Raw genomic sequence first — 23,972 nt, forward strand, 5'->3', positions numbered from 1 at the left:
GCGTCCCTTTTAAAGGAAGGCAAAGGCCCAGTGAAGAAGCTAGGAGAAGTGCATCAACCAGCGTTCACCTTTTTAAAGGACATTTTCGAGACCCTCAAGCTGCAACCGACTGCACCGCTGAGTGTTGTCACGCTGCAGTCGCTAACATCGTTCGAGACGCCACGACCAGTGCTTCAGACCCGCCAACCAACACTGAGACAATGGTTCCTGACTCTGATCCGCTGTGTAGACCAGCCTGCAGCTGTCCATCCAGACTCATTCTCCCGATTGCCTGCTGCCTGGTACCCGCAGCTCTCTGCCGTCTTGAGCGCTGTCACATGAGCTGCAAAGTGCCCTGAAACCGACTTCACCCTGTCAAGCACCAAGAACTTCTATAAGCACAAGGTTCATTGTGGTTCTGTCCCCCTGGTCTTTCTCCAAAACACCCATAGTGACATTGTATGACCCATTTCTCACTTTGTGTTGAAACCAAGTATCGTTGAATTATTGCGATTAATTACTTTACCAACTACCCTCCTATCAGTATCAGAAGTGCTTCCCCTTTCCTCATTGAAATGTCTGTTCTCTGCATTTCTTTACAGGATGGGTTGTATTTTGTAGTGTGCTTGAACTGTGTGTTGTGATAATAAAGTAGACGTTGGCATACAACTTTGAAGTGTCTCTTTTATCATAAGTGTGTGTTGCAACTAACCAATGATCCATGACCTTGCGGAGATAAGCCTGCTTTTCCATCCACGTTACCAAAATTGGACAAGGAGGTTTATAATTTGCTTGTGTTTCCAATCTGTTCTGATCCCTTCTGGTGTACTAGCTGTGTTGGGCTGATTGATGGTTTCGAACGGTTATTCATCCCTGGACCACTGGTGCCCCGGAAGTTGATTGGTCACAGATTCATTGGACCGGCCCTGTCTTAATTAGTTGTCTGTGCACCCGTGCTCTATTGAAGCTATATTCCTGTGCTCTGCCCTTTCGTGGTGCTCTGCCCTTTATTATTTTTTTTTTGCACTGCGCAACATCGCCACTGGAATGGGCTCAAAGCGAATAAACCTTTTCCTTTGACCACCCTCCCTGTGCCAAATCCTGGAGTCTACCACAAGCACGGACATGAATGTCTTCCCCCACTTTCTGTAAGGCCATGGAACCTGGCTATGCCGACTTTGCAGCCACCCTCACCGCCCAACCTCTTGCCACTGAAAGTTGTCACCACACTTGGCAATAAAATGCTATGCCAGTTGCGAAAGATAATCTACAAATTCCCTCAAAGTAACAAAAAATACAATTAAGATAATCCGTTTTTTTTTTATTTTTATTAAAGTACTGTAAGAGTGAAACAATCCCGGAAGTAAGTTCGTGGTAAGAGAATAACGTGTGTGCCTCTTCGCTCAGCCCTTGCTTTCAGGCGCTGGGCAGCAGAATCCTCTGTGGGGCCGGGCTCGGCAGCCACCAGGCCGAGCAGGGCAACGCGGGAGTTCTGTGAGGGCAAGTTTCTGTGAGATGGATTCACTTCCCCTGCCCGCCCCGGCCCCCACCCACACACGCGTCTCGTGGAACTATTTGGACTTGGCTGGCAGTGTGGCAAAAAACTTCCATTTGTGGGAATCGACCATCGGAGGCCGTTTTCGCTCCGGCAGCTGGCCCTTTTGAAGGATTTCGCTGCGCAATTTTAATAACCGGCTGCCGTTAATTTTTAATGCCTCGTCAATACACCGGGAAACCAGACTAATTTCAGAGCAATTTGTGTCCAAGAATGCCTTTCTGAATTATTCATGGCGGGCGAGGCAGAGCGAACAACTTTCCGAGGGGGCGTTTTGGGAGGCGTTAAAAAGCGCTGCGCCAACACTTCTGCTCGTAGAGTAAAAAAAAAAAAACATTGAACTTCCAGCCAACCATGTGTGGAAGGTGTGTTGCCTCATACGCTGACAGACAGGACTCGCAGGTGTTCATAAGCGCACAGTGCCAGGGCTGCCCGTGTGCAGCACCACGCAGGGATGGGCGTGCAGCTTCACGGAATGCCAGGCCCTGCAGGTGTACTCCACAGTGCCATGACGTGCAGGTGCACACAGTCCAACATGAGCACATGACCAAACTCTGCAGGTGTGCAGCGCCTAACGCGGCCTGGTGCTGCGGCAGTGCAGCAGCGCGGGGGGAGGCCACTCGCTGCGCGGGTGTACGCAGGCCGGCCCTGCGGTGATCGCTCGGCGTCACCCAATGCCACGCTCTGTATATGTACAGCACTGTACATTGCAGGGGCCGCGGGCGCAATGGACAGCGTAACAGAATGCAAGGAACCGCCGAAGTGCACATTTCTACGTCCTGGTTGTGTAGAGCATAAGGCCCAACCCAGTTTTATTTTGAAGATGTGCAGCAGTGTGTTTTTACTGCTTGCATATATATCCCCAAATGCTGCATTTTTAATTTCCACCATTTTTTAATTCTGATCACCAGCACATTGCAGGGTGACGCCTCCAAGAAACCCACAACCCCTACTTTACGAAACATCCTATCTGTACCTTTAAAAAAAAACAAGCTATATATTTGTCGGTTAATATGTTGCACTGCCAAATGTGTGAGGTGAAAATTCTGGGATGAAATCACTGGGTACTCCGCAGCAAAAGCACGGGTTCACACCTATGCATGGCACCAGGCCGGATGAAGATATCGGGACCTTTTCGAGACTGAAGATGCTGTTTCGAGGCCAACCACAGTGAACAAATTGACACATGGCTATTAAAGTAATGACTGATTGTAACCATAATCGGAGGAAGGCCGGGTAATGAAGGGGCACCCTGCACCTGGCTGACCATTCTGCGTGCTGCCAAGCAAAGTAGAGAATTATGCATGGGGTTGGTGACAACCCAATCACAATGGACCAAATAATCTAGGGTCCTATAGTTAGTAGAACAAATGAGACGTCGTACTTTTAGTGACGTCCACAGTAGTTGTTTTTGAAGGAAGGGCTTAGACTCCCATCTGGCATTGTTTACCCAATCCCCTTACTCCGTTACCATATACAGATATAGTACCTATAGTAAAGTTACCTTTTCCTAACCAATAGAATTGCATGTTAACTTTTGAGTGTTACACGTCAATTATGACAAGTTTTGAATATAAATGTTACAACTTCTATGAAGTTCATTGGAGTTGAAGCGAGAAGGACGATCGCATCACTGCTGATATCCATGACTCCCCGTTTTTTGTACTTGTCATTTAACCGACTCCCTTTGCCAAACAATTGAGTTGTCCTTATTGATTGGTGTTGGAGTAATCAATCTGCACCCCCATCAATCTCAAGGGTGCAGCTATCTCGTCTTAAAGTACATCTGAGCAAACCTCGGCTCTATGGGCCAGCTGGGGGTCTCGGAGTACACTTGGTAGCAGAGATAGTATGGTTATCGATTATTGATTAGAATAAGACACCCGTTGACATAAAGTAACTCTAGGTCTTCGGCAATATCACAAGTCCTTTGCCATTCGGCTGAGTAGGCCGTGAAGCTCCCCGTAGACAGTGGTAGTGTAAAAGAAGTCTGCAGACCAGGGTCTGAAGGAACCTGTGTTACCCACCTAAGCCCTTCCCATTCCTACAGGCAGCTGAGCGGGCAAAAAATCAAAGAAGGCCGTAACAAAGGCGGTGATCCCGAGGGTCCAGAGAGGAAAAAAAATGCTTTAGAACAAATAAAGGGAAAAGGTAACGGAGGGAGCGGGGGAAAGAACAAAATATAGTCAGAAGTAGAGAAGAATGTATATATTTAAGGGGAAGGGAATAATGACCCGAGAATAATTAAGTAAATAAAGAGAAGATACCGGGGAGAACATCCGAGAAGAGAGAGGTTACCGGAGAGGCCACCCAAGAAGTGAGCGGATTCACCTTATTCCTACCCTTTGAATACAAGCGGCTAGAAGAAACGAGTATCCGTAATCCTAACTAAAGGGGAGCAAACAGACTACCACAGCGATTAAAGATGCCATGAAAGGGATTCCTTTAAGCTCCATGAAGGGGTAATGATTAGAGGCAGAGATACCTGTGACCAGCTGGTGTTCGTCTAGTCTGTTAAACGTCTGTCTTACATGTTGTGACGTCGCAAGTCGAAAAATGTCCTTTGAGAAAACAGATTTTAATCTTACGCGATTGAATAACTAAGATAATATCACATGCAAATCAATGTTTTTTGGGTAAAATAGGAGATATAAAACTTTGTGGAAAAAATAGGGATTGGAGCTTGCAGTGTTTGCTGCTCGCTCATATTGTTGGAAGTTGTTTAAGTCACGTGAAGCGTTGACAAGTGTTATATAAGGTAAAGGGAACCAATTTAAGCGTGGAAGACATAACTCCATTGGCACACCTATGCAAACAGTTGCCGAAACATGCACATACATTTACAAAAAGACAGTACACAGTGCGTTAAAGGAACCGCCCACAAAATGTTTATGCCATGGCTTAGGGTGGGTACATATATAAAGCTGTCTTGCAACACATGATGACATATTTGCACGCCACATACATAGGCAAAACGTTAGAGAAACGCCTTGCTGTTCTGGAAGTTTGGAAAATGAATATACGGGGAAAGGAAGAGGAGCTGCCAATAGATTGGATACTTAATGTATGCACAGAGGGGGGTGAGACGCCTACTGCGCCACCTGCCCCATCGGAAATGAAGGTTGAAGAAAACAAAGACAAGGGGTTATCCCCACTGAGAAAACTTAAAGCAGCTACAGGGTACAGTAATCCGGCATATGAGTCACCTACGCAAAGTAGTGATGAAAATCAAGGGAGGGAAAAGGATAAGAATATCGCCTCCACGTTCCCAAGGGACAAGGAGAGATGCGATGATGAGAGAAGGGACCAGACACAGACAAGAGCATCTCTTGGTAAAGAGAGAGAAGAGAAAAGATGGAAGGGAAACAAAGATGGAACTGATGAGATAGCATTCGTAAAAAACAAATGGATGGAAGGGCACATTTTATTGAAACTCGATGGCAAAGGCATTGATTATGTGAAACAAAAGGAGAGACTAGACAATGTACAGAGAAAGGGGAATGAGAAGGAAATGAGAGATGAAAAAATAAGGAAAAAAGATAGACCAAGGCGAGAACAGCTATATCACGAAGAGCACAAAAGACAGCTCGATCGCAAACAGAGCAGCCAATGATCAAGACAGACAGAAGCAGCAAAGGTCAGAGGAAGAGCAAAGAATCCGAGGGAAGAGAATAAAGAGACAGAGGATGAAGAAATCCGAAAGGCAGATGAATGTAGAAATGAAAAAAAGGAAGAAGATAGGATTAGAGAAGAGGCAAGGAAATGCAGAGAATTCGATGACTATGTAGAACACAAGCGAAGACAGAGAGCACAGGATCTTGAATACTTGGATAGCAAGGTTAAAAAACCTGATCCAGTGGTAGATTGGGAAGACGTTGAATAATTCTTCACTGCATATGATTCAGTACCAGGAATGTCTAGGGCGAATATCGAGGATGACTTCGACACCAGAAGCATCGGAGAAACGATTGATCGAATATATAATAATATGGGTTTCGAACAGACACCCCAAGGGGAGGGGGAAGGCCAGCACCTGGAGAGCACTCAGCTATACAACACTGAGGATGTCTCCCGAAGTAGTGGGAAGAGAACACTATCCCTGGATAGACTAGAAATAAGTAGGAACAAAGACGACACAAGAAGTTGCATGAGTTGGGCACAGAGAATGTCCGACTCCAAAAGGGAAGAGCACAAGGAACAAGAGGAAGGGAGAAGGTGTGAAAGACGACTCCGAAGGGAGAAAGGGATAAGGTGTTCAGACACTAGTGAGTCTGCACGAGGGCATCAGAGTCAGCCACACAGTCAGACCGACATGAAGAAGTATCTCACGGTCAGAGGGGGGTGTCATCACCACCCTATGTGGGCAGGCTAAGGACATTGCCAGGCAGGCGGTGATGTGGGAAAATTACCTCTGCAATAGACAGGAGGACAATGAGAGAAGAGAGAGACAACTATTCATCCCAATTCCTGTTACTCAAGAAAGGGGGGGCGAGACCCCAATATATTCCATGGCCACAAATGGATCGAGAACTTGAAAAACAAGTCTCCAATGCTGACAGCGGGAGCTGGAAAGTGGATACATGAGTTAGAAAAAATGACAGAGGGAACATGTTAGCTATAGGGGATATCAAGGGTCTCCTAATTGCCATACTTGGTGAGAGAGCAGACGACGTGTGGACACGGGCAGGTTACCCCGGTGTGACCACAATTAATACCACACATGATGGAACTCTATTTAACAATTGCAGAGCCGCAGTATGGAAGGCACTTTGAGTGCTTTACCCAGACATTTCTGATGTGGGAGCTGTAATGACGTGTAAAATGAAGGAGCCTGAGGATCCTCTGATTTACATAAAGAATTTTCAAAACGTGTGGGTACTCGAGACTCATGAATCTTGGACAAAATCTATACCTATGTTCAACCATATATTGTGCCAAGGGCTGCCAGAGCCGGTACAGAAACAGCTCAAGAAATTGGTAGGAATCGAGGCTAAACCTTGGGCAGAAATACAGCTGGCCATCGCACACTATTGCAGGCTACTGCAAGAGAAGAATAGGAAAAAGAAAGCTGCACGAAAGGGTGAGGAAGCTAAATTGGTGCAGAAGAAATTGTCAACATGTGCTCTCAAGGAAGCAATGATAACTAGCACAGCTGAATCAAGCATGCAGCAGGTCAATAATCTGCAGCAGACTAATCATGGCAGGAGTGGGTTTTACCCCAGGGGAAGAGGATTTGGAGGAAGGGGGTGGCAGAGTAATCAGGGAGGTTTTCAGAATAATCAGAGGTTTCCAAAATGTACAGAATGGCAATCAAGATATGTCAAATGGGCAAATGATCCGACCACCGTCAGTATTTTGGTTGTGGGGGATGACTGGGCATTTAGTGCGCACATGCAGAAATCAAGGCATGATGCAACACGGCCAAGGTATGGGAGCAGGCATGGTGAATCCACCTGCATTTTTACAGCAGGGAGTTGCACATAATCACGTGGTTCAACAACAAACGCCAGGAGGCCAGCAAAACCCACAGCCCCAACATATAGTGAGTTTTCCACAAGGGCAGTCCCGACAGTCACCGCTGCAATTGTCACAAACAGCGAGCTCAGGGCAGACCATGAGTCCTGGAATGAGGAGTGACTCTGGAGATGGGGAAGTCCATTTGCACAAGGTGGGGCAAAATTATATATGGACTAGGACAGCTCACTGGGAACCCGGATGTGTTCTATCATATCAGTGACACCAGACCCTCACCGGGAACCTAGGGTGGATGTCGTTATAGGGGATAAAGAATATTCCTTCTTAGTTGACACGGGTGCAACACGCTTGTGCATACGTGAAGGCACGTTTTGCTTGTCCGGCGAGGCCATAGATACTCAGTTTCACAGGAGCTACAAGTAGTGTTCTCTTCACAAACGCACTTCCAGTCTCTATAGGAGACTGTGAAATGTATGTGCCGCTATTATATTCATGTCAGACCCCAGTAAACATTTTGGGTTGAGATTTAATGACAAATTTAAACATGACAATCTCGCTCACAGAGGAAGGCATAGTATGTTCAACTCCAGGAATGCACTATTCAAATGTATGCGAAATGATCAGAGCATACGTAGGGTACAGCCATGAGGGTTGTACCATTAGAGCCTGAAATATTTGCGTATGGTATGTGCATACTAATGGCAGGGTTGCCTGGCCTTGCAGACAGAATCATGAGAACCCCAGATGAGTTCCTATTTAGACCAAGAATACCGATGCATGAGGAGAAGGGACGGCTCTTTCCCTTGATGATACACACAGCTGCAGTACGAGGGAGGATGGCCCTGTTTGATGGTTATGACGACGAAGGCCGACAATGGTGCGCAGTAATCGCCATTGAAGAAGGATATCGATTGACTGACGTAACTGATGACATTCTGTTTGAGGAGCAAGCAGATATGGGGAGACAATGATGGAAGTGAGTCTCACTTTTTGGGTAAGAATGATCAAAAGAGAAGTGCTTCAAAGAATGATGTTGGCACAGACCCGCAAGAGTATTTTGATGACGACATGGCCCAAGTGCATGTCTCAGTGTGGACCACAGGACCTTATGACGTAGGTCTATTGAAAGAGGTTGGAGAAGTGAGAATTGAGCTAAAACCAGGAGCAATTTTATCCAAAGCACGACAATATCCCATGTCCAGAGAGGCAGACTAAGGGATCTTTAAGACCATTTCAGCTGTGATGGAGCAAGGCACCTTGGTGACGTCGGAGTCGTCATACAATACCGTGGTTTATCCAATCAAAAAAATCAAAGGGAGGGTCTTGGAGGCTAATACAGGATTTACACCCAATAAATGATTTTGTTGAGGCTGAGTTCCCTTAAGTCCCTAACCCGGCTACAATCCTATGTAATATACCTGTTGAGGCAAAGTATTTCACAGTGATTGATTTGAAAAATGTGATTGACTTGAAAAATGCATTTTTCTCAATCCCATTGCACTGTGACTCACAAGATCTGACGTCATTCACGTTTAGACAGATGCATCTGAAATGCACAAGGCTACCCCAGGAGTACTGTGAGTCTCCTTCTATTTTTAACAGAGTCCTACAGATGGACCTGAGCAATATTGCCTTGGAAAGTGCTGTCCTGCAATATGTGGATGACATCCTAATTTGTAGCACACCAGAAGAGCAATGCAGGCATGATTCTGTTCAGCTATTGACTATACTGGCTGAGAAAGAATATAAGGTTGACAAGGAGAAGCTACAATATGGTCAGCAGGAAGTGCTGTACATAGGCCAGCTGATCTCAAATGAGGGGAAAAGGTTGACCCCAGAAAGGGCTGAAGCCATACTGAACACGGCCAAGCCACACACGATAAAACAGATGCAGAGCTTTTTAGGCCTATGCAACTATGTCAGAGCATGGGTCTTCGACTATAGTACTTACACTAAGCCTTTACTTCAGGCCCTAAAGAAGGCCCAAGTGACGATAGAAAAGATTGAATGGTCTGAGACCATGGAGGAAAGATTTGCAGAACACAAGAAAGCTATTTGCAGAGCACCAGTTCTAGGGATTCCCAATTATGCAGAGGAATTGTACCTGTTTTCACACACCAATGGCAGCGCCATGACGGAGGTGCTCACTCAGAGAACCACATTGGGGTACAAGCCCCTGGCATACTATAGTGGAAATTTAGACCCAGTAATGAGAGGTCATTTCCTGTGCGAACACAGTTTAGCTGCCGCAGCGTTTGCCATACAGAAAGCTACATACATCATAATGGGTTTCTCAATGACGTTATACGTCGAGCACTCGCATGTTTCCATTCTCGAGAAACCAAAGGGCACATTGACATCTCAGAGAGCTTCTACTTATGAAGTGATCATATCGAATCAATTGATTAAGATAGTCCGATGTAGATAGTGAACCCAGCTATGTTTATAGCAGATCCAGTCACTGAAGGAGAGCCAATATAGGACTCTGCAGACTATGAAGAATTTTATGACCAAATTCCAAAAGTGAAAGAAAATACTTTTGCAGAAGGAGAGAGTGTCTTTATTGACAGTTCTTCAAGGATCGATCAAAGTGATTGACAAAGATATACAGGTGTTGCTGTGATGAAGTACACAGCAAATGGAGAATTCCGAGTACTTATTAGTGCGCAAATACCATCTCATTATACAGCGCAGGCTGCAGAATTATTGGCTTCGATACTCGCCATCGAGAGTCACGCAGACCAGGAAGTAACGGTGTACAGTGATTCCGCCTATGTGACATCGCCAGTACATACAGGCTTAGTGTGCTGGAAAAGGAGGGGCTAACTCCAAGCAGACGGCATGCCAGTGCAGCACGCAGCCTTATTGGGCAGGATGATTAAGGCACTACAGCTCCTAGTGGGCATAGCGATCGTGAAATGCGCCGCCCGCACAAAGGGAACAAATTTTATCTCGCATGGAAATCAAGCAGCAGACACTGAAGCCAAGCGTATGGCATCTTAAAGTGAGACTATCATGGAAGTGGAAATCACCCATACCAATGAGAGAATGATGGTTGCACGGATTGCACCTGAACGTTACATTCATTTAGGGCAAACCCAGCTGATGGAACTCCAAGGGGAAGCACCACAGGAAGAGAAGAATCTTTGGAAATGATCAGGGTGTTCTTTAAACCCCCTGACAGCTTGTGGTGACAAGACAGCACTGGTAAACCAGTGATGCCTGTAGCCCTATTAAAAATAGCACTGGAGCAGTTGCATTATCCGGCACACATGACAAAAGAGAATTTAGCAGCAACATTGGCAGAAGACTGGTTCATACTGAATTTAACCGAGCAAGTTGCATTCTTTATAATGAACTGTATAATCTGCCAACAATTCAAAGCTGGGCACACATTAAAGGTAATGAGAGGAGTCATCCCAAGACCAAATGGGCCTTTTCAGCACTTGCATGTCGATTTAAGTCGACATGATTCAAATATGTGACGGGTACAGATAATTGTTGTTGAGTGTCCATTCTTTAGATGGATTCAGTCAGGTCCCTGTACACACCCAGACGCTACATGTGTGGCCAAATATTTGGTGAGAGAAGTTTTCCCCAGGAGGGGGGTGTGCGAGGTCATGAGATCAAATAATGAAGCTGACTTTGGAAACGAGACATTTGAACAGATTACTTTGCTGCTTGGTATAAAGCACAAGTTCTCGTCGTCGTATCATCTGCAAGGTAACAGGATCTGTGAGAAGCTCAACAGCTTATTAAAGGAGAGGATAGCCAAGCTGAAGCTTACTCTAAGAAATCATCTTACGCCACACGAAGAAGAATGCACCCTCCTCTGACACCCAGAGATAGAGCTAGATTTGATGCCCAGTCAACAGGAGAAACTTTAGGGTCTGAAATGCTAAATTACTTGAATTGCATGACATCTCGCCTTACTGTAATTTCAGAACAGCTGCATCGACGATGAAAGGGGTGCAGGGCAGCACGGAACACAGAAGGAGATACTACTACAGCCACAGCACAAGGACTTTGTGTACCATCTGTTTTCCCTGGAGACACCATCCTTATAAGCAACCATACGAGGAAAAAGTGGAATGAGCCGAGATTTAACAGTCCCTTCACGGTGGAGGACTTCACTCCATCCGCAGTAAAACTACAAGGCAGGAGAGCTTGTATTTTTCTGGCCGATATCAAACCCTACATCAGAGTAGGCCCCCTGCCTGCACCCCAACATGGAGACTACGAGCGACGGGGAAGAACCACAGCACGTGCAAACGAGATCCATGATCAAGAAAAAGGATGCATGACCAGCCAGACAAAGATGAAGAACTTTTTGTAAATTGTGGCTTAAATTGGACACATCCTCTAAGCAAAAAAAGGGATAAGGACATAAAATGGACCCTCTGTGCAGCCTAGTTGCAGGGTGAAGAAGAAAACTGCACTTTTAAGCCACAACACAGTCTGTTGACCTTGAAATTTGGACTGAGGCACACATAAGGCCATGATAAAAAAAATAACATGCCAAATTTTGATCGAGGACACATAAATTGGAAGAAAATACAGTATTGAGACTCATTCCACACCAAGACCCTATTCGGATTTACTTATGGTGTCCCGCAGTAGCAACATCACCAAAGATGTGGTGATATACTTTACTATAGTGCTAAGATCAAAACTGTCATTGGTGGGGAGACTCACCAGTGGTACTGACTTTCTTCAAGATCCTGAAAACGAAAAGACAATAAGAAGATTGCTTACTGTAATTGCCGAACAATTCCTCCTTCTTCCTGAATACAGTGAGGAGAAATCAAATGTCTCAAGCAGAGAAGGAAATAAATGAGCTTGTCAATACATTGTTCTTTCGCATAATCGAAGACTGTCAAAATCTTGTCGGAAGAACAATAGACAGACTCCCGTTTCTTCGAGATCCAGCAAATACAGAACATTTAAGCCAACTCCTAAATAAAATTGTGATCTTAGTTGCACTCCATGCGAACAGACAGTGCAGACATTGTTTACATTGAAGAAAAAGCATACAATCCTGGAAGTCAGCAAGCCGGGACGAATGTCCCTGTCACTAGAAGACAGCAGATTGGCTCAGAATGTCCTCTTTCGTCTAGTCACTGACTTTCCAGAGGTAGTGGGGAGACCGATCGATATTGACGTCATCACATTCATCAGAGATCCAGCTAATGTTGCACAGATGGGCATGCTCTGGCATGGAATCGTACTACTCTCTAACCATCAACAGAACTATCTGAGGAGATTCTAAAAGCTTTCCGCCGAGGGACATATTGAGGAAGCAGTGTCAAGGATTTCACATTCTTACATTTGTTGTTATTTTGTCTCTATTCTTCATCCTGACCATGATACAACATGTCTTCTGGACTGAAGCAAATCCGAGGCGTGGACTGGGAGCTGACCTACTTTGAACATGCACAGTAAAAGGACTTGCCGAAGTGTTATTTGGTTTGATTTTTCCCATAATTTAGCAAAGGAACTGTATCCTGAAATAAGAGACAATTCACGCCCACAAGAGGGGGGACACTTGTAGGACACCTGAACCGATTAAACACAGAATCCAACAGACAATATTGTTTAAAGAAGTATAGTAAAAGGTAGACATTTTGCGAATGATCGGGATGGGGATCCAGAGCAGCAATCTTGTTCTCCCACAGGACGAGAGACATCCACGTTTCCTTGGAAGTAAATGCTGCCGCCTGACCTACAGGGGCATAATGGATTTGTGTATCATATTCATCGTTGTGTTACTGTCATTAACGATCAGAACTGCATTTTTTTATTGGTGCACAAAGCATTCCAATTCCAGTGCACCCACCGAATGATGCACGCATGAAACTCACAAAGGCACCCAGACCTTGCATAGTCATTCCCGTCCTTAGAATAGAAGATCTGATGGTGGAATGAATGAGCTTGAAATAGATGTAATTTGCAATGACACACACACACTTATGGTAACAAACAAAAAGAAAGGCCAGAGACAGGGTCTGCAAAGAGTGAATGTAGAAAGATTACTGACAACCACACACATGCAAACACTGAATGCACACGCAACAGGCCTAGTGTCAATGACTGCATAACCACAATTTAAAGCCTCATAAAAGAAAAGACTGCCTACTATGGAAAATATCACTACAAGTAAAGTAAAGTGCCAAATGAAGGACGCTGATATAGTGGAAAGACTAGAGGAGCTGAAGAAGAAACCCACAGATAGCAGTGACAGACATATATGTTCCAGTGAAAGGGACAAGTACAAGTCACACAATACAGCCATATACCGGACCAATATCCGGGTGGATGAGATGGACATTTATAACCAGCAGGAAAAAGATGTATGAGGACAAGGAAAGAACTGCCAGACTTTTGTCTACTGAAATGGCACAAATGAGGAGGCCTGCCCCATGGACCAGGATACCTGAGAACCCTCTAGCAAGAAGGAGACCTAAAGATGCATTCAGGGATGTAGTCATAGCAAATTACAGGAAAACACTACGAATCAAGAGAAGCATGCATGGGGATGACAAGGAACTAACAACTACCTGGATAGCACAGCACATCTGGGAAACATTTGGTACCAGCACATGAAAGAAGTTGGAAGACGAAATTCAGGAGGGGAATGCTTTGTTTGCGCACTCCTACCATACAGCATGGGGAAGTCCAAGATCTCCATAGCTGTAGAAATCGATGTCCAGACAGCAAACTCTCTGTCACACGTGGCAATGTGCAAGACCAGAGGCCAGTTCATGGGAAGTGACGCTTCCCTAATATGGGCAGTTAAACCAGCTTATCCCGACGACGATGATTATGTTCAAGACATTAAGACAAGAAACAGAGATCATACTAGAACCATGTAATCCAGTACGAGAATCCTGGAGTTATGGGAGCAGAAATAAGATGGGAGGAGAACCCGAAACTAAATGTCTTAGGAAAATCTCCAGACGAAGCTTGAAGTTGGAAGAACGGAGGCCAAATGCAGATTTGGTGAACAGTGCTTACACCAGACGGATGGGAGAAAGTAGTAATCTGCAGAGCATGGATGGTCCTCGGAGCCTGCAAGGAGGCAAATGAAAATTCACAAAGGATATGCAAGCCATCATGGCCAAAGCTTGCAAAACTTTTGACATGGGTCGAAGACAGAGGAGGACCTTTGCAAATAGTGCCACTAGAAAGACCAAAATTGTGCTTCAGGAATAACGGCACGAGACAAATCAGAAAGAATCAGAACTGTGGCCGAGTATTCGATGCTCCAGGAATGGTTCATGGGACTGCCGAAATTATGGATGATTGGGCATGTGGATCTAATGTATTCATCAGACTGCCAAGAGACTGGGGATGTATATGCACAATAGTGAATGTCCACGTTCCAGCATTAGTGATCCCGAAAAGTGACCTGGATATTGACAGTTTCCCGAAAACAGATGCTCACCCGAGGAAGAAGAGCTCTGTGGAACTGTTAACTCGAATGAATAGAGAGAATTATTCATCTGCTAAATCAGAAGAAGCCCTTCATGCAATCCCAGATGAACACAGGCTGTTTAGCCTCACCTCATCAGTGTTCACAACGATTTTCGTGCCAAGAATCCAAGTTGGAGCAAATACCAAATAGTTACAGATAACCAGATGGGAGTTACTTCAAACCATCAACACGACCATGAAAGGATTCCTTGACATGATCACAGCTATGGATGGAGGAGTTTGTGCAAAAATCAGAGAATCATGTTCCACATTTATACCTTCTCACGATGAGGAAAATGGAACTTTAACAGAAGCTATAAGTATGCTGACAAATCTGCAGAACCAGATGATCGATGAAGATGACTAAGTTGATGAGGAGAGCTGGTTTGGATTACTGTTTCCATGGGTCCCACAGTGGATGGCAGATGCATTCAAATTCTTGGGAGCCCTGCTAGTGATGATATTACTAGGATTTTGTGTTATCAGGACAATCATCTCTCCGTGCCAGAAGACTACTAAGAAAGCCATAGGGATGAAGATCATGATTGATGTCAAGCCAGGATGGAAGCCCAAAGACCTTACTGATGAAGAAATAAGAGACTTTGTGAAGACCAGCATTCACGCACCAGAAGGAACAAAGTTTCTCTATCCCAGGAAGCACAGAAATTATGTGGGAAGATGGATTTATTGCAGCCCAAATGGACAATGTCAACTGATGACATGGAAGAAGGACGAACATGCAAGGACAGCAGGAAGCCTGAAAGGAGTAATAAAGATATGGACTCCAAAGAGACACTTCTTCAAACCATCATGTATAGATCTGGAGGACGAAGAAGGAATGAACCCAGACGAGGAAGTGAAGATGAGCAACACCTATTGAAGTACTGATACACAGAAAACCATGGACAGTAAGGTATCTATTGAGGAAACCCTACCAGCAAATTAAACCAAATGAAGATTGCCTAAGTACTGTCCCGGAAGAAACTAAAAAGGGCTTAATGGAAGACTAATGGTGACGTCATAGGGCCCGGACTAACACGCATATAGAAGAAATGACAACCAAAAAATAACACACAGAGACGAAACACCATGAATAGGGATATCGTAAACCTAAAGTGAGAGAACGATGTTAAAATACAAAGAAGTTCGAGCTCTAAGCAAGATGAAGATATTCAACCAATTTACACCTGTAAATATGCTTGGAACCGCAAGAAAGCTAAGGAAACAGTGCGGCTTGCTATGCTAAGTAGAAAAGTAGTGCGGCAAGCGCCATTACACATAATCTACCTTAAACGAAGTACCTTATTATAAGTATATTTCCACTTTGCAAACGAAGCAGAACTAATCCAGGTTACAAAAGGCCAAATGAGCAGAGATTCATATTTAGCAAACGAGAGACAGCTGAATTAAAACCCGGCAGAGGCAACTCCTGCCATGGAAGCCAAGGTCATACCAAAAGAAGCTATGAACAGAAGCTACGTTTAATTGAAACTAAGAACAGAATATCCTGCCTCTGAAGGATCGAGATAAGAAGACTAAGGCAGGTGGCGAGTGCACAAATTGAGAGAAACGAGACAAATATACGATGTGGGAATCACGTGACCAGCAAGAAGAAGCACGGGTTCACAGCTATGCATGGCACCAGGCCAGATGAAGATATCGGGACCTTTCCAGACTGAAGATTCAGTTTTGAGGCCAACCGCAGTGAACAAATTGACACATGGCTATTAAAGTAATGATTGATTGTAACCATAATCGGAGGAAGGCCGGGTAAAGAAGGGGCACCCTGCACCTGCCTGACCGTTCTGCGTGCTGCTAAACAAAGTAGAACATTATGCATGGGGTTGGTGCCAACCCAATCACAATGGACCAAATAATCTAGGGTCCTATAGTTAGTAGAACCAATGAGACGTTGTACTTTTAGTGACATCCACAGTAGTCGTTTTTGAAGTAAGGGCTCAGACGCCCTCCTGACAGTGTTTACCCAATCCCCTCACTCCGTTACCCTATACAGATATAGTACCTATAGTAAAGTTACCTTTTCCTAGCCAATAGAATTGCCTATTAACTTTTGAGTGTTACACGTCAATTATGACGAGTTTTGAATATAAATGTGACAATTTGTATGAAGTTCGTCGGAAGCGAGGACGATCGCATCACTGCTGATATCCATGACTTCCCGTTTTTTGTACTTGTCATTAAACTGACTCCCTTTGCCAAACCATTGAGTTGTCCTTATTGATTGGTGTTGGTGTAATGAATATGCACCCCCATCCATCACAAGGGTGCAGCTATCTCGTCGTACTTCTGAGCAAACCTCGGCCCTATGGGCCGGCCGGGGGCCTCGGAGTACAAAGGCATCACAGAGCAAGACACAGACAACAGATTCAAGTTCTAACAAAAGTGTTTTATTTAATTTAAATGTCAGGATGGATGAGGCCTAAACTAAAGTGGAATTTCCATACCATAAAGAAATTCTGAGTCAAAGAGTTTAATTTAAAAGTCTGTCTGTGGCCAAAATCTATACTTGCCCTCACAGCAAAAGCTGAACAATGTTGGGATGTCTGCAATAAAAGACAGTGTTCCAAACAAAGTTCTGAGCTTCTTCCAGCTCCTGTCTTACGTTTCAGCTCTTTCTTTGAGTTCCAGAAATTTCCACAAAACCTAGTCCAAGACAGTTCCACAAAACCTTGGGCATCCCTCCACAAGTTCATGATAGTTCCAGATCAACTCTATCTTTCTTCGGGTTTCTTAATGACTTTCTCTTGCTTTGCTCCAGCAACTTCTTGAGCTTTCACAATTATGGTTCCCTGGTTTAGGCGCAGTTGTCTGACCACATTGTCCACCCACTACAGGTCGCGCAACCAGGAACTCTAGGCTTTCCAGGCCACACAGATTCCTCCATATCAGTACCTCTGTGAAGGTTCACTTGGCATCTCCTTATTCGCCGCTTGGCTTTTCCACAAAGTGTCACCTCTTCGTTAGCAATCCTTGGTGTTGCCACACTTTATTTCTATGTTTAGTTCACTTCACGGTTGTGTTTCCCCACCACTTTGCAAGTATATAGAAGTGTGAAAAAACCTGAAAGCAGAGTTCGGTATTTCATATGGCTCTTGCTTTGCTTTCACAATAGGCAATATCTGAAGTTCACATATTCTTGTCATCAGATGATAGCTCTGCTAAAAGCTTTCATTTGAATCGGCACTCAGTACATGTTATCTCTTAGTTTGCGGCTTGCACATTATATTGTCCTTAATTTCCTCTCAGCCCATGGCTTCGGGTTGGTTTCATCGGGCACATGCTTTTCCACTCACTCAGCACACACATCGATTCGCTGCAAACCATAGGAGAACCTTGGCTCCAGTGATTCTCCCTCCTCACTCAACAGACCATAGCGTCTCCTCCATGGAGCTGTGCTTCTTGTTTTGGCTCTGCCTGCACACCTTTCTGCAACCGCGAGCCCTGTTTGCACTTCAGTCTCTCTCTGTATCCCGCCGGCAGCTCTGCTTTCTCTCTGCAGACACTGTTGGGTGTTGTGGCTACTCTCTGTTGCTTCTGCTGTGCAACTCAAGCCCCGGTACCTCTGCTTTCTCTCCGTGGATGCTGTTGGGTGTTCTGGCTCGTCTCTTCTGTTGGCAGCTCCTGCTGCACAACTCTGACCATCGAGGCTCCTCCTCTTGTATCCTTCTCACAGCCCGCCTGACCCTGAACTCTAGAGTTCTCTTGGGTCATATGCCAGATTCCTTGCTCTCCTGCATGACCCAACATGGCTGCCACTTTCGACTTAGATTCCCTGCTGGAATTGCCTGTGGTAATTAGTAATGCAGTTGGGACATGCCTGACCTTTGCTATACTCAGCAGGCTTCTTCCTAGTATCAGTACTAGAGTAGTGGAATGTCTTACTAGTGTTCTCTACTCTTAGTTGCCTTTGCCTCGTCACAGTTCGATAGTGGTTTGAAGGATGGAAAATGTGGGAAGATGCATTAGAATAGCCCATTATGGCTAGGGGAGGGTTGGGCTGGTCTTCGCAAGGGAAAGTGAGATGAGGGAAAGGGGGATACCATGTCTCGCCTGTTGATGTCCTCTCCTCAATCCCCAAGGACCCTCCACCCAAGAGATCCTCCCTTGCTTCTCCACCCCCTGGGTCAGGATCCAATAATGATGGCCTTTCCTTGGCCACCTGAGAAGAGGATTCAAGGGGAATAGGTGTGAGCATACCCTTGGGTTTCTCATAGGGGATGTGTGGGGGAACCCTTAAGCAAGGCACACATGCCAACTACCTCAAATGCCTTCCAGATGTTCATAACCCCCCCTCCCCACACCACTGGGCCATCGAATTTGCATGACTGCTCAGTCCGTATGACAGCAATTCTCAGACCGAGAGTTTTCAATTGCCCCCATCCATGGATGTCCTCTGCCCATATGCCCCCCATGCTTAGGTGCTCACCTCTCCGTCTTGTTCATGAGGCCATTCCTATTAGCATGACTACCGACTTAACTTCCCTGCTGGCAGACTGGGCAAAGACAGACCTGCTGGAACACTCCGCTATCTCAAAACAGCCTCTCGGAAAGTCTCCAAGCAAAGGCAGTTAAGGATCAGTAGCAAATGTTTCTCCATTTTGGCTTGCAGCAGGTGGATTCCCCCCCCCCCCCACCCTCCCCTGTTGACTTGAAGAATGAGCACAATCTTCTTCTCTTTAGAAGGAATCTAAAAACGCAGCTGCTCCATAAGGAGCAGAATACACCCCGATACTGACCTCCATAGCACCAGATGCTTCCAGGCAACCGTATGGCCTCTATTGAACCCCAAAATCACTTAAAATGCAAAGATAAGTGCATACCTTAATGCCCAACATGAACCCCCAGCTTTTCATGCCCCAGTCCTCCGATGTCCTGTAACATACCCCGAGGCCTGAAGGATCTCAATCCGCAGAAAGCGCTAGGCCCAAAAGCTGCAGGGCGCCCCCGATATTGAAAGTCTCCCTGCAGCGCTGCGTGCCCCACAGCCCTGTAGGGTCCTGCTCAGACAGGATTCCTCCCAATTCACACGTGACCTCCATGCTTGCATATCCCCAGCCTTGCACACACACCTGTTTAATCTCCCGCCTCCTCCAGCCTTGCATCCCTACTAGCGCCCCCTAGCTCCAGTGCTGGAATACGGCATGGGAGGGGGCGGGGGGCGAAGCATTACCCATCCCTGCAGCAGACCTTCTCTTGAAAAGGAAAACGTGGTCAAGGGGTGATCTTTTGAGTCATCAAGAGCCTTTAGACCAAATAATGCAGTTTGAGGAATATTGGATTAGAAGCACAACATGTCTTTGTTTCCCTTTCCTCTCGTTAATTACTGCCATGCTGCCGTTTCAGTATCGACCAACTAGGTCCATTAGCCTCCTACCTTTTTAAAAAATGTCATTTAAAATGTTCTTGTTGAAGTTTTTTGAAGTCTTATTTGTTCGTTACCATCACTCGAATAAGGGATGTTTGGAGAGCTCCACGCCCTCTGCCGACTCCAAGAATGTGATATTGGAGAGCTCTCTGGTGGGTCTCATGCAGTGCCAAGAACCAGCACAAATGAAATGGATTCAGGCTCTAGACCTGATTTTACCCTTGTTATGATTATGGGTCATTTTAGCAGATTGATTTTTTTTGTTTTCGAGTAAGATGTTACCCTTCCTAAAAGTCGAAGGGGCCCATTACGACTATGGCGGTGTGGGATGAAATTGGTGGTAACTGTATAACTGCCACTCTTCCAACTTTGCCATACTACAAGTATGGCCCTTGAGGGGAGAGGGGGGGGGGGTAATTTACCTCCAGCGTCATGCTGGGGGTAAATTCTCCCACTTTCTGCCAAAAAATAACAAAACTGACAGAATCACTGCAGCGGGAATTCTGCCGGCGGTAATTCTGCTAAAAATGCCTTATAGCGTCCAATGGACGCTAAAAAAGTAAGGGGATTAACTCTGCCACCTCTACTTGTAAACTGGCGATAATTCCACCGGATCAAGTGGCAGTAACGGTTATTCTAATGGCTGGTTTTCCGGCGGATTTACCGCCAAACTCTTAAAGAGCCCCCAAGTCTTCTATTCGTAATACAATATAGGGAGATGGACAGTACCGTAAAGCAGTATACAAATTAATCCCTGCAAGAGTGACACATCAAAACCATACTCGTATGGCCTTATAGAACAATGAAAGGGGCATTGTCGTGGGATAATGACCCTTTCCCTTCTGGCCACAATCTGGGGAAGGGCAAATATCCCAAGCAGTAAGGACAGATAAGAACCAGTAAGGTGTATACGGCTGTTATCACATAGTGGCAGTAGCAATACATGTTTTGGAGTTGTTGTGGTGTAGCAGAAATGTTATTTTATTGGCGTGTGAAGTAAATAGACAAACTGAGTTAGTAAATTGAATGTGATTTTATTTTGTAGTATTTGAAAGAAGGTTGTCTTCATAAGTTAAACATTTAAATTGCAAACTTCATTATACTGGATGAGCAGGTGTTATGGTAATGTTTATTTATAAAGTGCCTATACACAAAGCATTTGTTTTAAAGTGCTCAAGGAGGGTGGGAACATGGGTAAAGACAACTGTTCAATCGGAGCCCATCAAATTCTGAGACTAGAATAGTCTGCACAGGCAGAGTAAGTGCATATAATACAATTACAGTTGAGACACAGCAAATAGGCCTGGCGGCGACACTGCGGTTTTACCAAGTGCAATTAAGGGATGAAGACGGGGGAGAGCAGACAGGCGATCTTCCGGCAGAGTGCATTCGGTTCGTGCACAGACGGATACAAGGGGGGGAGTGGTGCAAGTGCACCCAGTCGGTGGAATCTGGGATAAGTGCAGAGGGTGAAAGACACTCTCTTGGGTCATTTCTCAAGTGAAGGTGGGGCAAGTGCAGGGCCCTGAGCCAAGTGCGAGAGAGTACTGGCAGGGGTGCCGGGACCTGTGAGACTCTGAGGTACACCAGGTGGCCAGTCAGCAAGCTGTGAGGAGGAGGGAGGAGGGAAAGAGCAGGGAGGAAGCTTAGCAGGGATGAGGAGAAGAGGAAAGTCTTGAGGAGTTTCCGGAACTTAAGAAGGTCAGGCTCATGGCAGAGGATGGCAGGGAGGCACCTGCTGAGGATCAAGATCTCCCTCCAAATCTCTGCTTGGAGAACCTGCTCACTCGCAGACGGTTGAAGGTAGATGAGTGGAGGGCTCGGGATGGACAGTATTTAGGTAGTCAACGTTGCAGGTAGGTGGGTTCCAGGCAGCAGAAAGCCTTGTGGACAAATGCAGAGGGTCTTGAACTTGATCCTTGCAGCCACAGGGAGCCAGTGGAGGGATTTCAGTGCCAGACAGATGCAGTCCCTGGGCTTGGGGCCAAGGATAATTCTTGTGGTCTGTTCTGGATGAGTTGCAGAGTGCGCAGGGTAGAAGCAGGGAGGATGAGGATGAGGATGAGGCTGTTGCAGTAGTCCAGCCTAAAGAGAACTAGGGCTCTGGACACAGTGAGCCCCTGCTGGAAGGTGAGAAAAGGAAGAGTACCTCTGAGAAGGTGTAGCTGAAAGTTATACTTTTATAGATGTCTGAAATGTGAGCGGTGAAGGAGAGAGTGGAGTCGAAGATGACCCCAAGGTTTTTTTGCCTCGCTGGTGGGTGCGTGCACAGGGCTAAAGGTAGCCGGCCACAGTGGGAAGGCCGGGCAGGGGTCCCAATCCAAAATATCCCAGCCTTACTAGCGTTAAGGCAAAGGACATTTGCCGCACACCATGACTCAGTAGCAGACAGACAATCCAATATGAGCGAGGAGGAGGAGGCGGCTGAAGGTAGCCTGAAAGATAGTTGTGCGTCATCTGTGTAACACTGGAAGTTAGAGGAGAAGTGGCAATCGCGCGTGCCAAGGCAGCCATATAGACATTGAAAAACCAGGAGGATAGGTGTGATCCCTGGGAAACGCTGCAGGTAGAGAGAGAGATAGTCGAGTGAAAGGCTCAGAGTTTCACCTAGGATGGGCGGTCGAATAGAAAAGAAGTTGACCACGCCAGCGCCTGAGAGCCTGACCTTTGATTCCCAGGGTGTCACAGAGATGTGCGATCTGGATGTTGTGGTTAACCGTGTTGAAGGAAGAGGAGAGGTCAAGGAGAATGAGGACAGAGGAGCACAGGTGTTCAAAAGAGCAGTTTCCATGCCTCTGGATTCTCTAAAGGCAGACTGATGGTCGTGGAAGCAACCAATCGATAGTGTGGAGGGTCAGCTGAGAGGTGGCCAACTTCTAGAGGAGTTTGCCCAGGAAAGGAGGGATAGAGATAGGGCAGTAGTTTGCCAGAATGGAGGGGTTGGCCGAGGGTATCTTGAGCAGAGGGTGCACAAGGGAGTGTTTAAGAGCAGTTGGGGAAAACTCCAGTTGACAAGGAGCGGTTGCAGAGATCAGCCCAGGTGTGGCAAGGGAGTCAATATGGTCCTTGATGGTTTTGGAGGGGCAGAGGTCCACCTGTTTCGCTGAAGCCTTCATAGATCGGACTTGTCTGGCAACCTCATTGGGTGTGACGGGTGAGAGAGAAGTGAGGGGGAGTGGAGGAGGACCAAGGGAGGCTTTGGTGTTGGTGTGTGGTGTGGTGTGGTGTGGAAGAGGGGGAGAAAAGGATGTCTTGTGTTTTTGTGATGAAGTGTATAGCCAGGGCTGCGCAAAGGTCCTGGGTGGGTGTGATGGAAGAAGAGGCTGCTGTAGGATTGGCCAGTTCCTTGCAGACTTTGAAAAGTTTGGCCGTGTTGCTTGAAGCCGTGGAGATGCAGGCTTGAATAAAGACTTTTTATTTTGGAGCGGATGCAGAGTCGGTATTGTGTTTGAAGGAGGCTTGAGGCCAGTTTGTGAATTATGCAAAAGAGTAATCCGTAAGAAAGTGAAAGCACTTTCCAATCTACTCGCTTTCTCTTTGTTGTGTTAAATAGCATGTTGCAGCAACAAAACAAAAAAACTCCTCCCAGAGAGGAAGTGTTGTTGATGAACTGGCAGGAAGTATCGACACACTGCTGCTATGCCGTAAATAGGTGCCAGCAAAGTAGTTGGCTCTTCTTGCTGGGCTTTGTGAACCATGCTGGGGGCCTGCAGAGTCCAACTGCCCAATGGAGGCAAAGTTCCTGTTGGGCAAAATATTATCTGTGAATGAGGTGAAGCCGGTCGTAGTTGGATTGGGAGAGAGTAAGCGGGTAATCTTTGACATGGGCCACCAGTGTCGGACTGGTGCATAAAATTGTCTCTAGCACCTATGAAAAGTGGCCTACAGATGAAAATGCCAATTCATTCCTCTAGTGACAGACTGTTTGAGTAGTACCCAAGAGGAAGGTTTTGGATAAAACATGACGCGAATTGTGCATTTTAAAGAATATTTATTCAGTAACATTGGTCAAAACTACTAGACGCATGGTGAAGTAACATCAAATTGGCCCATTGCATTTTGCGTGTTTGGTTCGGACATTGCCCTATTGGCCAGTCCGAGCCT

The 23,972-nt window shown here is 45.9% G+C and overlaps 1 protein-coding gene across 6 annotated transcripts in view; it reads left to right on the forward strand.

Annotated features, from left to right (window-relative positions):
- The window catches only part of PLCH2 (phospholipase C eta 2), a 2,067,875-nt gene that overhangs the window by 1,144,014 nt on the left and 899,889 nt on the right, over window positions 1-23,972 (forward strand). The gene's annotated exons all lie outside the window — the stretch shown is intronic.

This window comes from Ambystoma mexicanum, chromosome 8 (assembly GCF_040938575.1).
Source record: "Ambystoma mexicanum isolate Mex_15411 chromosome 8, UKY_AmexF1_1, whole genome shotgun sequence".
Classification (NCBI taxonomy): Eukaryota; Metazoa; Chordata; class Amphibia; order Caudata; family Ambystomatidae; genus Ambystoma; species Ambystoma mexicanum.